Source organism: Caloenas nicobarica, chromosome 2 (assembly GCF_036013445.1).
Source record: "Caloenas nicobarica isolate bCalNic1 chromosome 2, bCalNic1.hap1, whole genome shotgun sequence".
NCBI classification, from domain to species: Eukaryota; Metazoa; Chordata; class Aves; order Columbiformes; family Columbidae; genus Caloenas; species Caloenas nicobarica.
This window is the reverse complement of record NC_088246.1, coordinates 91779639-91798761: the sequence shown is the minus strand read 5'-3', so window position 1 is coordinate 91798761 and position 19123 is coordinate 91779639. Positions and strand designations below refer to the sequence as shown.

Sequence of the window (19123 nt, the reverse complement as noted above, 5' to 3'; positions counted from 1 at the left end):
AGCTCTCCTTTTATAATTTCTCCAAAGCCTCAGAGTTATTCTAGGGGAAAAAAAAATGAACTGCGCCCCAAAACTCAATCAATTTTGAAGCTGTTAGGAGCTAGTCCTGGCTTGTGGTGTCTTGTGGCTCTCTTCCCACCAAGCAGGTGATGTTCATCCCTTTCCTTTTCCTCTGAGGAGCAGTCGCAGAAACCAGATATACACCTACACCTCCAGCAGCCCTTGCCTGGCCCCTGCCAGTTGGATGGACGCTGATGATGAACCAGCTAACAAGTCGATTCTCTGTCTGCCTAAAAGGACAGTGGAGAAACTCAGGAATTAAAGACTTGGAGCGGACAGTGAGGCAAGGAGGCAGAGCGGGCGCACAAAGCTGGAGTTAGGCTCAAGAGTGCCATTTTCTTGCTCTCGCTTAGCAGAGGGAAGCTGAAGCACGTTGTCTCCTCCACATTCAGAGTGGATAAGCTGCCCTGAAGGCACGGCATTTGCTGAAACTACTGCTTTACTTCAGACTGGGCAGTTGATTTAGCACGATTTGCAGGCTCTCATCACAAAGGGCGAGACATTTTGTGAGTTTTAAAAAAAGTTTGCAAAATTACCTGACTCAGCACATGAAAAGCATCTCCAAGTAAATAGGGGCTGTTCCAGCTCCAAAGCAGTAGTGGGCTTTCTGACCAGGTGTTGCTCTTGCAGGAGCTGTGAATCTCTTCTCTTTGGCCTACAGAGCAGGCTGCCTGCTTTCTGAGCTCCTGCTTCGTAACACCACTACTCTGCCCGACTTTAGCACCCGGTACTCGCTCAGTGCAGCAGTGGCTTGTTTGAACTTGTTTGATTTATAGCATAAACCTCCTGGGCCCCATCCCCAACTGTACGCACTTATTTAGCTCTAAGGAAGTCAGCGGTGCTGCACATCTTCACAGAAGATGAAGATCTTGCCATATGACTCTTAAATCTGGCAGAAAATTCAATGTGACATATTGTACCAATTCCAAGCGCAGCTTGAAGTCTACCACGACATCATTTGTTTTCCTAAAGTATATCCTGGCACTATCAGACTCCGCTTAAGCCACACCATGCTGGTATCAGCAGAGATTTCTTTCCTAGGGCTAAGGCACAGTTGCTGCCATCTCAGCGATGTCTTGAAGCAGCGAGTTCAGTGCAAATCCTCAGTTCTCACGCTGAGCACCAGATTGGCACGCAGCTCTCAGCTCCCCCGTGTCCAAAACAGCGAATCCTAGCTTCCAAAAGCAACATTTATACTGGGATCTAAGGACCTAAGAAGGCATATTTGGTGGTTAATTCATTGAGAACTTTTAACAGGATTCTCACCTCTTAAATGCGTAATACTAGAAAAGTTTAAAAATATTATTGGGATAAATGCTGGTTTTGTAATTTTTTTCGAAGTCCTTACAGTGATCCTGTGAAAAACTTCCAATGACTTATATTTTATGCTTCAATGTTGACAAATGCAACAATCTAATTAAAATGCAAATTTTGTTATCTCGGAAGAAAACAGCCAATACCAATTATCAGCAGAGAACGCCCAAGCCACTCACCGACAAAAGCAATGGCACCTGAGCCTTGACAACCTCACAAGAGGCTCTCTGAAGCTTCTCCTCCTCTCCTTCCACAAAACCACAGCTGTACTCTACAGAGTGATGCCTGTTTCCTCTGCAGCCTGCCCCTGCTTTTGCATGGGCATGAGTTCCAATCAGTTCAAAAATATAAGATACGGCAACTTGGTAAATCGCGTTTTAATCAACTGTTTTTATCACGTGTAAAATAAAATTATGGACAAAGGAATCTGTTCAACTGCAAGTTAATGTGTTTGCCTGGAGAATAATTCACGGCATATTTTTGCCAATTAGAACTACAGTGGCAACCTCCGTAATATAACACTTTGATGTAAGACTGCTTTGGGCTCTGGTTTATACTGAACTCCCTAATAGCTGCCCTTTTAATAGCTCCTTGCAGCAGTCAAACAGGTCACCCACAACATACCTGACAGCAGACCTATCTACTCTAACAGTTATATGGCATTCATCACTGTGGTATTAGAGCACTTTGTAAATGACATAACCTCAACATTTGGCTTAGTCCCTATTTTTTTTCTTTCAAATGTCATGGACTTCCAACCGCTATGATGTGAAAAGACAGGTCCTATACTTCATCCTGGAAGTCTTGAGAACCATGACATTATACAAGAAACAGAGGTGCTGGGTGAGATCAGAGGTTCACTGGCAGCAGCAGCCAAAAGGAGGTGCATGGGGAATGTATGGGAACAGAGCAAGCATGGTTCTTAAAACACACACACAGCTTGAGCACTGCCTGAATGAAAGAATTCATGAATGGCTCCTGTGTGCTGAGTAAATGAAGTTAATGGATAGAGTTAATAGATTTCTTTATGATTAATCTCTCCAAGATCCTGCTGAACTCTCATAAACAGGACTAGGTGGCAAGAAGGTCCACAGCTCCTGCACAGGGGCTAGAACAGTTTTTTGTTGTTGTCTGACACTTCCCCCCTGCTACCTAAACTTGGTACCCCGAATCCTGAGACTGGAAGAGGCAATAACAACCACCCCACTTTTGCCATGCCGTTCATGAGCTTATAGACCTATATCATGCTTCCCATCCCTCCCATCACCTCGCCTGCAGCCTGAGGAGGCCAGTTCTGCACACTCACTGACCCCGCTGACTTCCCCAGACCTCTCCCAGTTCTTCTACCTCCTTTTTAGGACTGTGAGGACCAGACCTGTGCACCACGCACAAGTTGTAGAAGCACCATGGGCTCGTACAGTAGCACAGTCATCTTCCCTGTTTTGTTTCCCATTTGCCTTTTTTTTCCTGACATTCTTCCTTTTGGTTATGACCACTGATCAAAAAGTTGAGCTGACATTTTCATGACACTGTGAATTTTAGACCACATGGAAATCTTACAGAAACAAATGTATCATTACACTCAAGTCAAATTCTGCTGCGGTCTTTCTGCATTACAGAAAAGTTCCACTTTTCAGCAATGCTACTTGACAGTCTTCCGTGTACAGCAAGAGTGTTCCTGTTGTTCAGTAATTTCAGGAACATGCCAGGGAAAGCGAAGCCTTCCCTCCCATCTTTCAGATCTTTCTTCTTTCTGACATTTCAAGGCTTCCTCCAGGATCTATTGCGGATGCCAGGGAGACTAATGAAACACCGAGCTGAAAGAAGAGATGGAGACAAACTCCCTGCCTGCATTTCAAGCTGTCTGCTGCTGCTGCTGCTGACCTGGGATGCCACAGCACAAACCCAAGGACTCTTCCCCACCTCAGCTGGAAGTTACACCTGACAGCTAGGACAACCAAACCATGGGTAAAGGGTCCTGGAACAAAGTCCCTTACACACCTGCTGAGATATCTGAGATGGGTTTCAAAACATGCCAGCACCCCACAGCGAGACAAAATAAGGCTGCTCTGCCACGTGGCACCACAGCAGCAAGATAACGAGACGCAGGCATTACCGCCCTCATCCCTCTCAAATCTAATCACTTCCTCCAGAGATGGTATCGGTACCTACTCTGTGCCCTTCCAATCTCTAATCTCTCCTAAAGGGCCTGTATCTGCCTATCTTGATTTTGTTTCACTCGCACGCAGATATATATGTAATACATCTATCTCCTGCGAAACGTCAGCTCGGAACATAAAGCACAAAAAGCAGCTGGCAAAAGCAGTCTGTGACTGGGAGTACAGCAGACTCTCATTCTGTCACAAAAATAAGTTCATCACCCCGGCTGCTGTCACTGTGCTGCCTGCTTCCAATGCAGTGCAACCTTTTACTCGCCTCAGTACCTCAGTACCTCTGCAATAGAGAGTTTTCAATCACAGAAGAAGGATTCAGGTAGGCCTGATTTTAAGAGCAATTTGGGACCCTGAAGAACCATGTACTATTTCTGTGGTTTATCACTGCCTTAAGATATGGCAGCCAGAGAACCATGGCAAACATCCTAGCAGATGCATCCTAACAGACTTCAGTAAATGTGCATATATATGACAGGGAGAAGAAAAATAAAGGCTTTCGTCCATTTTGTAATTTTACCTCGCTGCTGTGGGAAGTGACTAAAACCAGTGTGTGCAATGGGCTATGTTTGTTGAAAGCAGCATTTTGTTCGTGTTAGATAGAGTTAAGAATAATAAAACCCCTCCCTCTGTTAGGGTCAGGTTTTGTTAGATGCACAGGGAACTGACAGATTGAAAGAAAATCTGCCAAGGGCAAAATAATTGAAAACAACATTTTGCCACCTGATTTAGAAGGACAGGTATAGCAGCATCTGCTGTGAGTGGAGAGACAGAAGAAAGCTGAATTAAGTTATCCCGTAACTAAAAGGGGTGATCATGTCCTCAGTGGCATTGCTGTGACAAAGCAGGTATCAAAGCTCCAGCACTCGCTGTAGTCTAAGCATGCCTGTGTGCGTGCATGTGTTTTAATCCAAAAGATAAAACAAGCTACAATCTTATTTAGAGCTGGGTTTTAATATTCTGCTTATGAGACTTATAAGCCCTGTTTACGATTAAGTTCTGTTGCTTTTTCATTTATCAGTGTGACAGCACTATTGATTAATGTATCATTGCAGTCCCAGTCCTAGAAATCAGAGGAGTATCTAAAAATCCCACAGCACAACAAACAAAGCCACTGTGGCCACTGGACTGATCCTTTCCACCACTGCTTCTTCCCAACTCTGGTTCTCCATTGCCTTGCACTTTCTGGTGGCATTAGCATCCCTGGAATGACAATGTCAATGCTACCAAATCAATGCTACCAAAACCAGAGCTGCACAGTTACTTTTGCTCAGATAGAAATTGCTTGCAGGAAGGGAACAGTCCTTAATCCTGATGCCACTGCTGTCCTTTTGGACTTTCATATGTATTTAGAGAGCAGAATTTCAGATATCTGCTTTTTGTGTACTGAACAAAAGGAAGCAAAGGAACATTGAACACTACACAATCCAATACCACATCAGCCAAACAGAAAGCCTTGGAGCATAAAAGGGCCCAATTAAATCGGAGGCTCAAGTGCCATAAAAATAAACTACATCAAATAACTTCCTTTATCAGAGAAAATATAGAAAGACTTCAATACACTACTTAAAATGATTTTCAAAAGTCCTACGACTTGTAAAGGGATATTGTGTTCCACCCAGAAACGGCACCAATTAGATATGAGCTGAACACTGTGTGTATCTTGCAGAAAATTACATAAACACTTAGAAGCCAGCAAGCCTGTGTCAATTTTGCGCTCAGCTTTCTTGTAGCTCAGTCACCACCCAGATGATAAGGAAATTAGAGACAGTGGGCTTGAATGCATCGGGAAAACTCACCTCAGATGCCTCAGACAACAGAAATGCTCAGGGGCTGGTGCTGCTCCCGCGCAGCCCAACTCATGGCCAGCCCTGCCTGGGGGACCTGGTTTTCACCCGTGTTACACACACAGAAAGCCGCCTGCCTGCGCTCCTCCTGCATTCCCCCCCATCTCTCTGCTCCCCCCTGCACTGGCCAGGCCAGATGGTGACCCAGCCGGGGCTAAAGCCAGCCTGGAACAGAGGAGAGTGGTTTTGCTCTTAAATGTGACCCACAGCGCAGCATCTTGCAGAGGTGCTCACGGTGGGGCAGGACCAGCAGCTGTGTGGGATTGGGGTTGCACAGCAAAAGCATCGGCTAGTCGCTTGGAAGCTATTTCTGAAGCCCAAAGCGGGCGGTAACGTCTAAGAAAACAAACTGACGCATCGCTAAATTCCCCCTTGGTCACAAAAACTGCAGAAGCATTGCCAGGCACTGCGGGGGCAGACGGACTGATAATGGTGGTGGGACACTGTGTGGGCTGCAGTGGGGTGAGCTGCTGCCTGCCCCAGAGCGCATAGCATGGGGGCTTAAAAGCGCTCCTGCTGAGCTGATCGGGGCTAATCCTTCCTTTCTTTAGCTGTTTATTCATCCCAGTGACCCTGCCTGGCTCAGCGGGGTTACTGGGGACTTGGTGACAGACCTGCTCAGCGCTAAGTCACCTTCTTTGCACTGGGAAGCAACAGCTTACTCTTCAGACTAAGCAAACCATGTGAAATGCCTTTGCGGAAAGATCCTCAACAAGTTATGCTAAAAACTATTATGCAAATTTAAATAGACTCGGTACTTCCAAAAGCATGTGCTACAGGCCGGTAATTTAACGCATCAGAGACCTGCTGCAAACACTGGAACTAAAAGTACATTTTAATTAGCCAAAACACAGCAGCGCTGGTGGGCTGTGGTGTCTATCAGGCAGGTTAGTTAGGTCGCTGAGAAGTGTACAGCAACCCAGGCAGTAAGGCATAGGATTGTATGTGTACTGAAACACATACCAAATGCAGGATGCTAATGAAGGAAGAGATTTTGAGAATTTTTATGGAAAAAATCCCTGGAGACTTCAACTAAATTGAAAGCTAAAGTGCTACCAAAGTACAGTATAATGCTGCTTTGGCGATGAAGTGGAATCTAAATCAGTGTAATTTTCCAGTCACTATAAAACACTGAGTCGCAAGAATATGGTATGCAAAGATGGCCAATGGCTACTTACTCCTACAAGGAATTATTCAGTCAAACCAACAAATAATTGTCAGTCAAACATCAGCCATTTTTTCACCCCATTTTAGGATAAATACACTGAATATTGTTAAATCGGGGGTTATCTTTCTTACTGAGAATGACTTATATCAAAATACTGAATGTAGCATCACTCCGTTCCAGAAAGACTGCCACAGCCGACAGTAGTGACAACTCTCCCAATTCAACCGTCCACTTGCAAAATTAGGTGTGTTATAAGGGCTTGGTTTGGCTTTTTTGTTGTTACTTTGGGTTTTACCATCATAAGCGATGCTTTGCGTTTTTTGTTTCAGTTGCGGGCTTGTCTGCACAGACAAATTTCTAGCCCCTCATCCAAATTCCCTAGAGCTGGCTTGCTCTGGGTGCAGCTGTACAGAACCTGAGGGTTCTCTTGTAACCCTCTCATACAGACATGCTGTGAGCAACATTGTCAGCTGCAGGAAAAGGGAGCAGAAGTTGAGATTCTTACAGGGAATAAAGCCTGTGCAATAATAGAAATAAGTGGTGGATCAGGGCATCAGAACTGCTCAGCTCCACACACGGAGATGCATCCTGTGGTCCCGTGGCAGTTTTTGGACTGTATCTGTGAGATTACGCTCATTTTATTGATTTCCTTTGAGTTACGTGACAAAAGGTGAGAACCCAGCTGAGACCAATCCCAGCAAAACTGTTATTTGAAACATAACAAAACAGTTTCACAAAGGACTTTCTTTAATATATACTGAAGACTGACCCCCTTCTCTTCCTCCTACCTTTTTTTATTTAGAATGTTTCAAAAAATCTGCCTCCTAAAACCAGATAAATAGTAGCCTTTATTACAAGGATAGAAGCAACAGGGAACTATGCAAAAAAAAAAATTATAATTGTCAGCACATCATACATCACTTTAAAATATAATGAATTCGAACAACAATCTTTGCCATGGATTGTTAGTTTCATTTACTGAAATAAAAAGCTGTATTTCTAAAATACAGGTGTAGTGCACGGGAATCAGGATGGACACTGAAAAAGCCAGTCTTAACAAATTACTACTATCTTTAGGTGTGAAAATTTACAAAATATACAGTTGTAATTGCTGGTTGTTTTAACATGATACTAACATTATGCGAATATACCCGTAAAGAATGGAGATGTTAAGTTTTCCTAAGAAAAAATTCTCTACCAACTTCAATATGCGCCCAAGTTACTCTGCAACTGAGAAAAATCACAGTACTTTTATGAGCAAAAGCGAAGTCATGCTTTGCTCTCCATGCTGCTGAATCAATAATTCTACCTTTTCTTCCCCTTTAATGATTTTCCCCTGGTGGTTATGAAGCACAGCACTGAAACAGCTTGCTTTGGAAAGACCGTGTTTTGTATCCGCTCAGGAAGCTGGAGAGAAAATACCAGAAAAATGCTGCTGCCAGAGCTCAGCCCCCCTGCCGCTGGTCCCCTGCGCAGCCGTGCTCCCACAGCCCGCCGGGATGCCACCGGGGTAAGGTCTGGCGTCGGTCCCTACTCCAGCACTCTCCTCCTGGGCAGCCGCAGACCTGGGGATGAGCCACTCGGCCCCCAACTTTGTCACCTAAAACCGAGGGATCTGCCCCAAGGCTGCCGTCTGCAGCCCCCGTGAGGGAAGGGAAGAGGCACCTCCTCGGAGAGGTGCTGCCGGAACGGCCCACGAGCCCGCTGGGCGGGTTGTCCCCTTCAACAGCGCGCAGGGGCCCTCCTGGCGTTTCAGCCCAATTTCTGACGTGGGCTCGTGCCGCCCTCTTACCTTATCGAGGGCTTGCACAGAATAAAGACCGAGACGCTAAAATCGCAGAGGAAGGGGTGCACCAAAAAATAGTTATTCTTCTGCTGATCACAAACTGTCAACAAGTCAGAAGCTGTAAATTTAAGACCCCATTCCTGAGGAGACCTCACATACTCAACTTAGGACCATGTCTAAACACAGCTGTTTATAATGCAGCCAGGGAATAAGCAAATCTAAATACATTAAGCTGGAACATGGAAATCCATCACTATCAGAAGTTAATTCCCTTCCATTTCCATTTGGATCACCCTTACACAACTCATGAATCAAAAACTGGTTAACGGAGATGCTTTGGGGTAGGAAGAGCGGAAAACCTAACAGTAGAAGGAAGGATGATTCATAGCAAAGGCAAAACAGTAGGAAGACGCTGGTGTTGGAAGAAACCAAATTAGTGGGATTGCAAGCAGGAAGGAAAAAGGCAGGAAAGCAGGCAGCTTGACTGTCAAAATGATTTTAAGGGATCATCTTCTTGCGGAGATGGAAAGACAGGTGATTTGAAGTGAGAGACTTGAATCACAAAAGATATGGGAACGGGTTTTGTTAAATGCAAAGATTGTGTCTGGGAGTTATACAAATCCTTTCATCTCAAAGAAGCGCAGCACAGAAATTGCACATCACTCACAGGGGCAGACAGAAAAGGATATACACTACCCAAAAGGAATCTTCCACATAATACTGCTCAACTTTTTCATTTCTGCTGTCTGAATTCAGCACTTATTTTCCCATGTACTGCAAAGTCAAGACCACCATTTCATATTGCAGTGCTCTTCTCCTGTGATGTTATGAGTGCACACTCTTTCTTTCCATTACACAGGCATGTGAAACTGGAAAGAGCACAACAAAGGAGTCAGTCCCCTTAGAGCAGCCAGATTGGTGTGTACATGAATGTATTTCAGCTCAGTGAAGGCAACGTAAGGTGATGATGATAAGCTGAATGTTTCCTTCAACATTCCTACTCTAGCTTTTTAAGAGATATCAAGGGATCTGGTTTGCGTATTTATCGATAAACTACAACATCAGAGGGCAGGCTGTTCTGGCCAGGAAGAGGCAACAGTTTGTCCCAGTTAGCAGGATACAGACACACCTCAAAAGAAATAGGGGCTCTTTTAGAGCCCACAGTTTTCAGTCAGCACAAGCTCGCAATCCCAGCACCTGAAATTCCTATAATGGAGCCTGCAACGATGTCTGCTCCGCTAAGAAGGGACAAGATATTCCCAGTCAGTGGCCGAACTATTTAAATGTCCCACCCTCAAGCCAAAAGCAAGCGAGGATGCAGGCACCGCCAACATCACTGAAGCTACTACGCACAGAAGTAGCCATCAAGCTCCAGCAAAGCTGCTCTGCGGTAAGTAAAAAATCAGATCAGACCTTTTACTACAGTAGGAGACCAGAAAACTCTGTCCTGGCAAAAAACAAATTGAGTTCTAGGCACTGGCCCCTAAAATGGCCAAGCAGGTGTTGGGAGGCTGGGCTGCTTCCTAGATCTCTCTTTCCTAACACATCAGACCTCTGGAGCATTTACTGAGGCATGAAGTCTAGTCTTTGTATTTACAGTAACAGAATTATTGTAAACCTATTTTTAAGTATTTCCACATATTATACATTTCTTCTTGTAAAATTATCTCCAAAGGCAAGTATTATGTAAATAAAAATTCTGGGGATAAAACAGCTGGTGCTTTTATGTTTATCTGAAAGCTATGTTTGTTTTCTCTGAGGCAAAACCAGAGCCTTAGGAAATGGTAAATGATTCCCGAGACACTTTGAACTGATTTTCATAAAATTTGGATTAGTGCACTAGAAAAAGAGGAGTAAATAAAATGAAAGCAGCAAAACTAAAAATTACATTTTACTTTTCTAATGAAGTTATTACTCCAAAATATCCTACAAACAACAATTAAGCACTTGATTTATGATCACAATGTTAGCTACTCCATTCATCTTTGGAGTATTCTTCTACTCTGTGGTAATAAAAACGATCACTGCTCACCTGCTGCATACACAGCGTAAGCATAAGGGAGACCTGGGAAGCTGGTGTGGAGACAAAACTAAATTAAACGAAGGAGCCGTTAATTAGAGAGCAGATCAAAGTGTTGTAAAACATGTGGGATTCGGAGATCTGGAAAGGGAATGTTTCTTGGAGAAGGTGGAATATCAGACCAAGAGGAAGAAACCACCAGCTCCTCTGACTTGTTCCCTTTTGCAAGGTGTGGCCTATTCCTGTCTTGCTCAGGGGCTTAACATGCAAATACACCAGGGGCGTCCAACTCATTTTCACCGGGGGCCACATCAGCCTCGTGGTTGCCTTCAAAGGGCCGAATGTAATTTTAGCGCTGTATAAACGTAGGAGTAGTTACATGCGGCCCCCGGTGAAAATGAGTTCGACACCCCTGAAATACACCCTAGCACTTGATTTCAGAAGTTTTAGTAGCACAATATGTACTTGTAAAGTCTACATTAGTAGACTTAGTAATTTCTTTTACCATTCTTTATTCCAAGTATGTGTGTAATTTATGCATGTGTCATTGAAATCAGTGTATAAATGTGCATAAAAAATGAGTTCTGTAAAGAATCTCTATGGATCGAAAGCTTTGGATGGGTTTTCAGGAGAGAATGGAGAAGTGGTCAGGAAAGGAGTTTTAAGGGGTCTTATTTCCACTAGAGAATGCATGAAGACTGGAACACAAACACAGAACAGTTTGAGTCATATGATATCTAAACTGATTTCCTTCCGTTTTTATTTGTACATTTTCTTGCTTGTTGCATTGTAAACTCCTCAGGGCTGATGCTGTTTCCTGCATTTTTTTTTGCATAATACATTGCAAGCCCAAATCCTAACTTGGAAATTAATTACAATAATTGTGACAAACATTTTTCTTTCTATAGGTCTATTTAGGACTTTGCCTGACAGTCCAAATATTAAGTGTTAGTTATTTGACATAGCTACTAAATTATGAAGTAAGAAATCTCACTGAACATTGAGAAAAAGTTAAAGCATAAATGGATTCTCTTATAGATGTGTCAGAGATGAAGGAAACAAGGAATGACCACAGCCAGAAGAGCTTTCAGGGCACTGACACTAATAACAAACATACCCACACAAGCTAACACTCAAAAATTAACAGGGTGGTTCTGCAGTGATTGCGTTGCATACATATCTCCATCCACCAAACACTAAAAAGCCACTTGTTGTAGTGCTGTGGGAGCTGGCAAATGTTTCAGCTTCTCCACAGACTCTGTAAAGTATGTCCTCTCCTCCATCTCTCCAAAAGAGTGGCAGCCTTTTCAGTGTCTTCTCGCCAGCCAGCCCCATCCCCTCCAGCGTGCAGCTGTGCCTCTCCACACTTCTCTATGTCTGCTACAAGTGGGTGCACCAGTGGCAGAAAAGGGCACCTGCTACCTAGTGCTCATCATCTTTCTTGATGATGGCCAGTATACGGCTGAGGGGAGACCTTCTTACTCTCTACAACTGCCTGAAAGGAGGTTGTAGCATGGAGGGTGTTGGTCTCTTCTCCCAAGCAGCAAGTGATGGGAGGAGAGGAAATGGCCTCAAGTTGCACCAGGTATGGTTCAGATTGGATATTAGGAAAAATTCCTTTACAGAAAGGGTTGTCAAGCACTGGAACAGGCTGCCTGAGGTGGTTGAGTCACCACCCCTGGAGGTGTTTAAAAGACATGCAGATGAGGTTCTCAGGGACATGGTTTAGAAGTGGACTTGGCAGTGCTAGGTTAAGAGTTGGACTTGATGATCTTAAAGGTCTTTTCCCACATAAACGATTCTACAATTCTATTTCACATTATGCGCAATACTCTGTTGGCTCTGCCGCCTGCCACCACACATCGAGCTGGTGATTTGAGAGACCTCTCAGTGACCACTCCTGAGCTACAACCACCACTTCCCAGCCTAGCACAGAGGCACTGACTAGATTATTTACCCTATGGGCATCGCTGTGCGCTGAACATTGACTGTCACCCTTTTGCCCACTCCACTGGTACTTTTGGAGATCTTTGCCACTGGCACAGCATCCGACTATCCAAAAGAGCTTCATACCATCCAGAACCGTGGAAATCAGCTGTTACCGGTTCACTGATGAAGACATCGATCCTCTCAGGAATCAACACGAGAGCACATTGGCCACCATGCACCTTGCATTTTGTTTTATTGAACTTTCTTTCCATGAATGTATCTAACCAGTTTTCAAATCCATGCAAACTCTTGACAGCCAGGGGGAACCATGGCAATAACTTCCAGAGTTGCCCTCTGCCATGTACGAACAAGCACCTACTTCCCTTTGCTTGCATTGAACCTTCACCTAATAAGTTCACTGAGCTAGAATAGTTCTTTTAATGTGAGAGACAGCAGAGGATGAATAGCTGAAGTTCTCAATAATAAGGATTTTCTCCTCTACGATGCCTTCCAGCCAAGGATTTCAAACCGTATCTTGGGACTTACATGCTGTCAGATTAGCCAGAAGTCTATGAATTTATGTTTTGAGGATCTGTTCACTTTCTTAAGCACAAGAATAGCAATGTTTTTTGATACATTTTTCCCTTACATTTTGAAAAAGGGAAAATCACCTAAATCCTTCATATGAAAGTGACGGTTATTCTTAAAATTGCAGTACAGAGACACTAACCAATTTCTAACAACCATTAAATATATTCTTGCTATCTAAAGTGCATGAGGAAATAATGTTTCCAGGATTATTTTACACGCTAACAAGGGATCATTTTATTTCTAAACTGTAACACACACACACAAAAAAAACCAGAATAATTTTTAATGGAAGTCTTGACCATAATACTGTGAATAAAACCACTTAAATGCTTTAAATAGACTAAAGCACTTTGGAACTTAAACTTTTATATGGAATTTGTATCATTCAGAGCAAATTACATCAAGGTATAAAATACCTTGAGGAGTCCCTTCCCTCAAGCACGACTGTCAGTTCTTTTCTACTGTATAAGGAACACTGCTTCAGGTAAAAACATACCAGCAGCAGAGCAAAATAATCCAGTTGCAAAGATAAAATTCTCTCAAGAAATCACATGCAAACAGAAGTAACAGCTCTTCAAAATGTCTGTAATAAAAAATACAGTTAAATGCATCTTCGGCTAGTGATGCAAACATCAGAACTGTCACAGGATACTGGGACTAAGTCAAAATACCCTAATCATGGTTAAATAACCAGATTGGCAAACTTAAGATTTCAGATTTTAAGCCTTCTTGGCATGCTGTGTCATTTTCCCTGGGCACGAAGTTTAGCAAATAAAAAACCCCTACACCTGTAATTACAAAACTCATATTTTAGCTAATTATGGCGTATATACTCATATTAAATAAAACTGTTGACAAGTAATGATTGAACACGTATACTGACAAGTCAGAAAGGGGCAAACTCTTAAAATAGGATAAAATGTCAGATATAACAGAATGTAGCAAGAAAAACTTAAAACTTTGCTTTTTATCCCTTTGGCACTTCCTCTCTTTTGCTTTCACCTCTTTTCAAAGTGAAGCTTTTAAAAGCTGCACTCAGTCACTTATTTTTCCCAAAAACTAATCCATGGCAAATTCTTCCTGCACATGACATTGCTTTTAAAAAAATATTTCTAACACAGGTTTCTGGTTAAAAGCCAGATTCCACTTCCAGGCTCTTAAAAAGTGAGAAAAAAACAAAACCAAAAAACCAAAACAAAACCCAACCAACCAAACAAATGAAAAACTCACAACAAGCGAACATGTAAATGAAAGGGCTGGCCTGCCTAGCCATATTGGACCACATTCGGCCCCCATTATGGACAGGCTTCTTAAGGCTTGGTTTCTTATTTGTTTGCTTTCTATTGAAAGAAAGATTTTAAGAAAAGCTTCCCTACCAAATTTATTTTTTCCCCTTAAGATGCTTCTCTGCCCTGTGTTCAGTTTTCAAATGCGAGCTCCATGAAAACATTGCAGGAAGATTGTGCAGGGCATTCAACCATAGAGACTTAGGAGAATAGAGCACCTTGGCCACAAGGCAATAGAGGAAGAATGGGGATGGTAAAAGAAATTGTGGAAAAATAAGAGAGTGAGGAAATTAAACAAACAAGCAAGAAAGGTCTCCACACAGAAATGTGCATGTCTGCATGTTCAGGAAACCAGGCCCAAGGTATCAGGAAGATTTCAAAAGAGCTCATGTAATATACATCACACTTAAGAGCGCCCTTTCTTCCTCCAGCTATTGGGGCATGAGCATCTCACATCTATACTAGCTTTCTCGAGTCTACCTCATTGCCAAGTCTCTGCGTTGTGGTCCTCCGCAGCGCCCTGGGCACATTATTTTTCTGACTACCAAAGTCCCCCACCTTCAACATACACGGAAAAAGTAACATCATCTGTGCAATTTTCCTACCTTTTAATATCCGTGTTTCGTAAAATAAAATTAGTGTAAACAAAGAGCTCAAAGTTCTTGCCCCATTTATCTTCTGGTCTTCACCTCTAGTCTTTGTCTCTTCCTATTCCAGTCAGATTTACCTTAATTTCTTTCTTGCCGGATTTCTGAGGCAGCTGCGGGACCCCATCTGTTGTGTAATAACACAACTTCACGCTGCCTGTCCAAGTACAGCCAGCAGACCTGACCAGAAAGGTGGACCACAGCATGTCCTTGCAGACAGGCACCGCCAGCATACTGAGCTGCACATTCTCTATGACAAGGTTAATCTTTCATTTGCAATAAAACATTTTCATCGTCAGAATAATATTTCCATTTTCTTCTTGCCAAAAACATGTGAAAAAAATGAATAAAGCAACAAGTTACCCCATGTTTCAAATCACCAGAGGCCAAGGTGAGCACAAAATGGGGTTGGTTACACATGCAAAACCATGGACCATCCTAAGCCCTACAAGCAGATATTTGACACAAGGAAGCTGAGGGCTGCTATGAAAACACAACTTTCTCGACCTGTAACATATTTAACAGCACAAACCACCATAACGCTGTTATCATATGTCAGCCTATACACAATATTCTTGTTGCAATGTTACTAGTGGGATTTTGTAACATTTAAAGAAGTTCAGACTATAATTGTGAGTACAAGACCAGAAACGGTATTTTAAAACATCAACTTCAGACATGATCTGATATGTTGAAAAATTTTTACATTAGAGATGATTAAAAATACATTGAAAATATAGTAGAAAATTATTCTGTTTCTACATGGAATATGAGAGAAAAAATACTTCATGTTTCCTTCTCAGCATGCCTTCTTTCAAAAATATTGTTGAGAAACTTAAAGAGAACTTAAGCTTTTGGGGGTTTGAAAATTAAGGTCTTTCTGCCTCCCCATACCTCTTTTTAATTTCTTCCTCTTTGCTTTTATTGAAGAAGGGACTTTAACTGTGAAAAGGAGAAAAAGGAAGTAGGAGGTGGTTTTAGTAGCAAAACTTCAAAATCTCAAAAAATCCCCCCCCCTCCACATTTGCAATAAAACAGGTATTATATCAGAAAGATTTGTAAAAAAAAAAAAGAAACCAACGTGGACATATGCTTCTTTCCTACTTATAATACTGATAAATTTAAAAAGCATCTTTCATGGACCTAACAGTCCAGTTATTTATATATTCAGCCTGTAAGTACAAGCCTATGAAGATTATTTCAGCTGATACTGAAACAGAGGTGCAGCAATACTTTACAGAATTTGGCCAACAAAGGGGGACAAACACACCAGGTGTCACCATGCATGCACACCTTCCCAAAGGAAGGGTCCAGGGCCATCCAAATGCTTCCCAAATCCCCCTCTAGTGAGCATGTTCCACGAGAGTGATCTCGCTGCAGAACCAGAACCTCTCTGCACCCTGCACACCTCTCAGGTAAGTCAGCTCTGCAACTTTTGCTGCCACCCAAGACCTTCTGATGTTCTTACATGGAATGGCTTTATACTGTAAAATGGCAAAGAGCCACGAAAAAGGTCACTTTGACAGGAGTTATAGTGGTCTAAAGTATGTTTAACCACAAGGGGCCGACAGGTTGGAAAACCATCATGTCATGTCAAGTATGAATTCCCTGGTGCTGTAAACTTCCAGAGATCCCTCAAAGGGCATGGTATTTTCTGTGTAGGGTTTTACTTACTTGCTTTAACCACATGAAAGATGAAACCTTTTGCTCTGGGTTGCCATTCTGGGTAGTTGCAGCTTACCACCCTGCTATGCAGCATGCCGTTTCCCAAGGACCCCGTTCCCAAATCATCCAGAACAGCCTTACACCCGGGGTGTGACACGGACTCCACCACCATGCACAGGGACATCTGTCCTGGCCCATGAACCCCAAACACTGGGTGGCTCCTGAGGAGACCACGTGCCGTGGCACAATATGGGCAGCACTGATGATTCAGAAGACCAAAGGAGATGCCAGACTTCGGGTGCATCTACACATTCAGTCAAATAGGGCACAGGACAGATGGAGGGAAAGGGTTTTTTTAAAGAGGGTAGAAAGAAGGGGAGAAAAGGGTACTCTGAATAACTTGGCTTCCCAAACTCGCACCATCAAAGCATCTACACTTCACTAATATGTTACATATGGCTATGATAATTCAAAAGCTGATCAACTGCAAATTAGGAACATATACTGATATAATAAATTCTATGTGTATTTCAAACTTGCATTTGCAATGAACATATCAAGTCAATAAAATTCTACCTGTGCTTTGCATTGGTGAGAATATACTGGAGTCACATTCAAATGTGCCAGTCTGTTCAATAAACAGATGAGTCTTAGACTGCACATGTAACTTAAATCATTGTTTCTCTGTTAAGGTGGCATGCATACAGACACACACTCAAATTATTAGGAAATTTAAAATTACCTGTCTGTGCAGTGTGAAATGAAGCACCTACACATACTATTTACAGACAACCAGCATGGAAAGCAACTGAAAAGCAAGAATGGTTGCTTAACTGGAAATTATATAGCATAGTAACATTTAATGCTCTGTCAGAGACCCTAATCATGATACAATGCACCACTGTATAATAAAACTTGTTCTGCCATAATTCACAGTCAAGCAAGAAAGAACAGATGAGGGAAGAGAAAGATATTTCCATTCCCATCAATTTAAACATAAGGAATTTCTAAAATCTCTTTTTTTTTCAAGGTCACAAGGAAACTCTGTGGCAAGGCAGAGGTCTGGATGAACATCTTTAGTAGTGTTCACAGCATGTGAAAAATGAGCCAGCTCCATGGCTGTTATACACCAGTATGAACTTGAATAACTTGCACTAATAGAGCCCTGTTGAGAATACAAACCAATGCTATTTTGCTGCATAGTTGTTAACTACATGATTATGAATGAGGTCAAGAATTTAAGTATTAATATTTTATTTTTGAAGGCAAGCTTAAACTTTCATCATATAACCAGCACCTTTGCAAATGGAAAAGAAGTAAAGCTGTGTCCAGCCTGAGGGAGATAAACCTGCTCGGTGCAATGATGCCTGACCGGTACGGGGGGTGTGCAGCTCTGAACAGTCACAGACACGCAGCCTGGCACAGCGGGTCATGTCTAATGCAGGCACTTGTTCTGTGTTGAGATAATTTGGGGAGAACAATTGGATCAGGCTTTGAAATGGATCAGGGTGAGATAACACAGTGGCCATGTTTGTAGTTATAAAAACTTCCGGAACATCTGAAATGGATTCAAATGTGAGTCTGCAGCAGACCCAGCTGCCAGCTCTTCAGGGACCCATGAGTGCCAGGGACATGCTCCAGTCCTTCCCAGTGACCAGTGCCCCTGAAAGGGAAGAGCCAGACTGGGGCTCATGGTGGGCACCTTGCAAGGCACCGCTAGAGGAATATGAACTAAGAAATGGAAACATGCAGGGGCCCCAGAGAGCTCTCCCAAGGAAAAGGGGCAGTTGATAACATAGAGACTAAACACAGACCAACTTCTGCATCTCTCTCATCTTTCTGCAGAGCTTGGAAGAACAGCAGAGGCTAAACGCTGGGTACCAGGAGCCTGCAAAGCTGTAAAGTCTCAGCATGAAGCTTTTAGACACTTTGGACCATCTCCAGAAACATGAGTGGCTCACAGGCTGACTAACCTCAGCTCTGCTCACAGCAGCTGCAGACATCCCTTGTAAAGAATTGTCCTAGCATCTGTAGATGACAATTTTTAGCATGTATGTGTCTGGGATGTTTGATGTTTGTCTCACTAGTACCTATATGTTTCAAGATAGTAAATCTCTGAGGCCCTGGTTTTATTATTAGAACAATTTTCTGCTAAAACATGTACACATTTTTTTTTTCTAATAATCTCTCCAAAATAATCACTGCCTGCAGAAATGACATTAATTAGCACTAGCTCCTACAAAGACAGAGTTTAGGGCAAAAGCAGTAATCACTCAGGACCTCATCTCTGGACATGCTGGACTAGTCTTGTATTTGTTTCTCAGTTACTGCTCTCTCAGCAGGTGATGAAAATAGGCACAGATGACAAATTGTTCTAGCAGCTGACTATAAACAAAGAGAGCCCTTTGAAAATTTGTTTGTTTGAAGGAGTTAAAGAGAAAAATTCTTTGAAGGATTAGAAGACAAACGGTAGCAAGTCTGAAACAGTGTCACACCCCTTAATTTGCATGAGTCCAGGTACGCGCCAGGAACTTTTAAAACTCAAGGAAAGTTTTACCCAGGTAGAGGTGTAATTAAACATGGCTAAAGAGCGGACTTTAAAAGTGCCTCAAAGACTGCTCTTGGCCATCTGAGTTTTT

General features: G+C 42.7%; 1 protein-coding gene across 1 annotated transcript in view; it reads right to left on the bottom strand.

The window, feature by feature from the left end:
• VWC2 (von Willebrand factor C domain containing 2) overlaps positions 1 to 19123 on the bottom strand; it is a 56563-nt gene that overhangs the window by 2859 nt on the left and 34581 nt on the right. The window lies entirely within an intron of this gene.